Source organism: Solanum tuberosum, unplaced genomic scaffold (assembly GCF_000226075.1).
Source record: "Solanum tuberosum cultivar DM 1-3 516 R44 unplaced genomic scaffold, SolTub_3.0 scf00876, whole genome shotgun sequence".
Lineage (NCBI taxonomy): Eukaryota > Viridiplantae > Streptophyta > Magnoliopsida > Solanales > Solanaceae > Solanum > Solanum tuberosum.
In genome coordinates this window covers 34,011-40,119 of record NW_006239802.1, presented here as the reverse complement: position 1 = coordinate 40,119, position 6,109 = coordinate 34,011, and positions in this window count along the sequence as shown.

Here is a 6,109-nt window from a genome sequence, read left to right as displayed (position 1 = left end):
CTTTAAAAATGTGAGCGAAATATGAATTTTGACTAATATTATAAGATTTTTTATTTTATTATATTGATATGAAAAGTTTCTAATATTATAACAAATTTATGTTAAGTGGTTTCTATTCAATTAAGATGTGAATTGGTGTGACAGATCACTTCCAAACATGGACATATATGTATGGCGTATATACATTGATTACATGCAGCTGAACAAAGCGATGTTGAAGAATAAGTATGGCTGTGATATATTATAGGCTTAAATCATCTGCGGTCCTTTAAAGTTGTCTGCATAATTTATTTAGACATTTCAACTAAGGCTTGTACCTATTGAACACTCTAACCTTTTAAGAATTTTTTACTTATTTGACATAAACTGACAAACAGTTGAAAAATAAAAATGCATGTATCTCAAACGTGAATACAAAATCGATTTACCAATAAAATGATGACACGTGGTATTGTATTAAAAAAAATTTAAAAGCTCTATTTAAATAATCCAAAAAGTATTTTAAAAAATCAAAAAGTTTTTTTTAATTAACAGCCCCTCCCCCCGCCCCCTTTCCCTTCTTCTTCTTCGATAGACCCAATTCTGGTTTCCCCTTCCACCGGAGCCGGTGTCGGCACCGGCGACGCCATCAAACCATCACTCTACCTCTTTCTCCTCTTTCGTTGGCGTTGGCAGTACAAAATACACCATTGCTATCCACTCAAGCTAAATACTCATTCTCTTTCATTTCGATAGCATGAATATCTTTTACTCATTGCCTTCATCTTCTATCCATTAGTAACTATTTATTAGAATTGAAAAAAAAAGTAACAAACTTTTTCCCAAAAAAAATCAATTCATATTTTTTCATGTAATAAATTGAGCTTCATCGAGATTTTGAGACGTAAATTAACATAAAAAAAGGAAATAAGAAGAAGAATGGCAGAGGGTGAGAGAAACAGAGAGGTGGAGGGGGTGGGGTGTGCGCATGTGTGTAAGAAAAATGATGAAAATGGTGGAATAATAGATGCAGGGATGGGGAAGAAGACGACTGCTCCTTTTTATTAATTTGTTAATTAATTTTTTTCTTTTTTATTAATTCAGGTGCATAAGTTAAGGGGAAAAAAAAAAATTATTTTTTTGATAACTTAACGCGCTCAAAGAAAGTAAAGCACACGTTTTTTGCCATGTCAGCATTTTGTGTCTAATAGAAATGACTTTTGAACAAATAAGGTGTTCAATTGGCACAGGGATAAATTGAAGTGTCTAAGTGGATTATGCGGACAACTTTAGGTGGCCGGAGATGACTTAAGCCTATATTATATTTACTCGTAAAGGCTTGCAGACGTGGGATATATGTATCTATGTGGGGTATTATGGCCTTGACGACCTTGTTGTTAGCTGTCTATTATGCTTCAATGCTTGACACGACTTCATTAATAACATCAATCACCGACACCCCATTTGCAATTAATTAGGTTGTTTCATGGATTTACACACATTGAAGTTCACTTCCTCATCATTCACTCGAAATTTAAGCTCACCACTCTCGACATCTAGTATGTGTGATTGCTTTCCTATGGTGTGACTACCTAGTCTCATTCAGGACCCTGCTCCTTTTAGTGTCATAGCTGATCTAAAGTGAGATTCTGATAAGGATTAAATAGTGGCATTGCTAATTCGATGTAAGATTCTGGGACAAACTTTACAAAGACAACTCTTATATGCAAGTTGTTAGAGCTATTACAAGAAGGATTGTTATAGAGGATAAAAATCAGTTGTCACAAGATACTTCAATGGTAGATCAAACGTATTTGGATTAGGGTTCACATATATCTCACAATGCAGGGATACAAATTGACTAGTTTTTGTCTTCAAATCCATTTTTCATGGGCGCGAGTCACTTTCTTTATTTTTTGCATTATGAAAGAAAAGAGAAAACTAGCAAAGGTAAGGAATAATTCCAACAAACTCATCAAATCTGAAGACTGTAAACACTTAAAAGGGATCGTTTGGTAGAGTGTAGGAGAATAATGTTGATGACATGACAATATTTTGAATAGGTTTAATTTTAATAATGACAAAGTGAATCAGTTCACAATCCTGTAGCAGAATCAAGAGAAAACGCGGGGAATTGGAAAAACCTTATTAAAAGGTGAAGACTTCTAAATAAGGAAAAGAAGTGAAGAAGACTCCTTATAAGGAAAAGAAAGTTAACTGAGTTAAAATAACTACTTTTCTTATAGGATTCAACTAGAGTTTGATCCACTCCTATAAAAGGATGGTTGATACAAGAGAATCAAAGCACTTTTGCAATTCATAAATCGAGAGTATTTTGCAACAAGAGCGTGTGACGACACTGAAAGAGCAAGATGGCAGAAGAACTAGAGTTAGGTTTTCTTTTTGAAGCATAGTTTGTGTTATTTCAACTTAGAACCATTATTTAGTAATAATTGTTCTAAGTGTGAAAGTGAGGTTTTGTAACAAGAATTGGATTTGACTTCTTTGAGAGTAGAGTAAACGATTATAGTTAATCGTTGAACAGTTTGAGTAAACTGTTGAGGTGTGGTACTAAAGTTAGTCCCTTTGATTATAGATTTGTAACCTAAAGTTGCTCTTTGAAGATAGTGAAGTTTGGTGAAATCCTATGACGTGCTGGAAGTGGTTTTTTTCCCCTTGAGTAAGGAGATTTTTCACGATAAATCTCTGTTTAGTGCATTAAGGTTTTTTCAAATGCTAAATAGAGTGTTTTAGTAATATTTGCATTAGCAATGCATGTATTAGTTACGTTTGCATTAATTATACATAGATTATTTCTATGCATTGTTTGGTTTGAAGCATTAAAAATACCATGCATTGCATAGAATAATATTTATTTACAAAGACACCCTCCATTATTATAGTGGAAAAGATGTAAAAAATCAATTGAGGGGTAATTGAGTCTTTAATCATACTAATACATGCATTAGAACCATTGCATTGTTAATACCTAGAAATCTATGGTATTAGTAATACACACCTTAATACACTATAGAGTATATAAATAGGTTAGAAAAGAGTACCAAACAAGATACTAGTAACACACAAAGTTAATGCATTGCAATATTTTTCCTTATAACACTCTTGGTAGAGTGTGTAAAAATAATGTTAAATAGTGTATTAGTAATGTTTGTATTAGTTATGTTTGCATTAGTTATACATAGATTATTTCCTATGCATTATTTGTTTTGGTGTATTAAAAATAGAGATAAGGGTTTGAAAAATACCCCAATTTTGGTCGAATTTGCTGTTGTGATACTAAACTTTCATAAGGACCTATTACCTCCCTAGACTATTTAATACCGTATTTTAAACATATATATTTGCCCACGTGGACATAAAAAATAATACAAAAATTATAAATAGTAATGTGTCCACGTGGGCACATATATACCTTTAAAATACGCTATTAAATAGTTCAGGGGGTAAAAGATACGATATTAAAATAGTCTAGGGAGGTAATAGGTCCTCATGAAAGTTTAGTATCGCAACAGCAAATTCGACCAAAGTTAGGGTATTTTTTAGACCCTTATCCCTTAAAAATAACATGCATTGTATAAAAATATTTATTTACAAAAGTATACTCCACAATTATGGTGGAAAAGAAGTAAAGGGGTTTTTGAAGGGTAATTGGGTCTTTAATCATCCTAATGCATGCATTAAACCTACTACTAATACCTAGAAATCCATGGCATTAGTAATACACGTACTCATCAATACACAATAGCGTGTATAATTAATGCAAGTATTAGTTATACATTACATGAAAAAATGTACCAAACAAGGTACTACTAATACATATAGCTAATGCATGCATTATTTTTACTAATATACTCTACCAAATGACACCTTAATTAGCTTGTACTTTGTGGTATTATTGAATATTATTTCATAATCAGAAAATTTAGTCACATACAGATAAATTATATCATACAAAATCACAGTCTAAAATTATACTCGTAACAAAAGATAGTTCCAAAAATTTTGATGGAGACATCTTTGATCTTCATAGGAATCTTCTCACTAAAGTTCTTCACATAAAAAGAAGAAAGTATTGCTCAAAGGTGAGATGATTTTCTTTGTCTTTTATTTCTCTAGAGAGGGAGAATAGGTGTGTTCATTTCTATTAAAAAGAATCATTTTATAATCTCAAAGGGACGACACAACTTTAATTCCTAGTTAGTTGAGTATTTTTTTTATTAATTAATTCACATATATTATAATTTTTCTCGATTGATCCACATGGGTGATCCAATTCAGTTCCATTCATCCCACTCACACAGTGGGTCAACTTTCATTCTTATTATGTAACTTCCTACTTAACGATTAGACTGTGTAACCAGTGCATATTTCGAGAGCTTTGTTGTTATACATCTATTAGAAATATATAACATCTTGATCAATGAAATTTAGAGTAGACTATGGTATGCAGTACCTTAGATATTTATCGCATTCATATATTTCATCATCTCTTTTTCTTAATTTTGAGTTTATCATTATGTTTTTGTCTTATAGACAAATGATCATCGATTTGAGTAAGAGTTCAGATAACTCATACCCCATGACCTACGTCAGCATAGATAGAGTCGTACCGAAATACCGACGACTTGTCACCTGCCTCAAGAAGACTTTTTAGATGAATCCATAAGTTCAGTTGTGTTCTATACTTCGACAAAGTATAAAGCGACTCTGGCAACGTGGGTAAGACGTTGTATCATCATAAAGCTCATAGTGATGATTTTTGGTTAGAGAAACTCCCCAAGAAAGTAAAATATTTTATTTCAGTATTTACTACCGTTGCATACCTAAACCTATTTGTAAATCTTTTAATGATTTCATGTTATATTTATGCTTTATTTCTAGTCTTTCATTCGGTTCCAGCTTTATTACATATCGTACATTTCATGTACTGACGCCATTTGGCACTACATCGACTTATGATGCAATTTCAGGTACTCATGATAACAGACATTCAATAAGATCTCTTTTCATCAGCAGTTGGTGAGACCTCCTCGCTTTCGGAGGACTCCGATTTAGTTAGTTCGGTTTATTTGATTTTTGGTCATTGTTAGTGGAATAGTCAGGTAACTGTGGGTCTTGTCCCAACACCGATCTTTAGTTAGTAAAGGCTTCATAGATTGATTAAGTTAGTGAGTGAATTTTGTCTTCAACAATCAGAAGTTTTAAACATTATTATTATTAACATTATTTATATTCAGATTTATTTCAGACTTTTGCATGAGATATCTTTAATTGATTTTAAATGTCCATTTTGTAAGGCTTCAACGTGTATGTATAATTTTTCGCTCAGTAGTTAGCCAGGGCCAAGGTTCGTTTGGAACCAACAATGATTCTAAGTGTCGGTCACGTCCATGATATAGGCTCGATGTGACTATATATGTCACTCCCGAGCCTACACCCTGGGCAGGACTGGCACTAGAAAGACATTGTTGGCCCCAAGCGAACCCTTGACCTGGCTTACTTAACTCAGTGGAAGACAATATTCATCTTAACAAAGATAAATAGCACTTAACTGAACTGAATACTAAAATAACTGAGAATGCTTAAAGGTTAAACATTCAACTTGGCCAAAAGTGGCAACCCAAGTCTTAACAATAAGGAATGATAATGAAAAGACTCAAAGGACTAACATCTGACTGTCTATGAAGCCTTTAAAACAACTGAGATGGATGTGGGCGGGACTGGCACTCGAAGACCATTGTTGGCCCCAAGCGAACCCTTGACCTGGCTTACTTAACTCAGTGGAAGACAATATTCATCTTAACAAAGATAAATAGCACTTAACTGAACTGAATACTAAAATAACTGAGAATGCTTAAAGGTTAAACATTCAACTTGGCCAAAAGTGGCAACCCAAGTCTTAACAATAAGGAATGATAATGAAAAGACTCAAAGGACTAACATCTGACTGTCTATGAAGCCTTTAAAACAACTGAGATGGATGTTGGGACAAACCCCACAACATCCTAATGAACTAACTAGAAAGCAATGAAAATAGATCTTTCGGAATGCAAGGAGGCTCACCGACTGATTCTGAACTGCTCACTGGATCAACGGTGCACTGGAATGC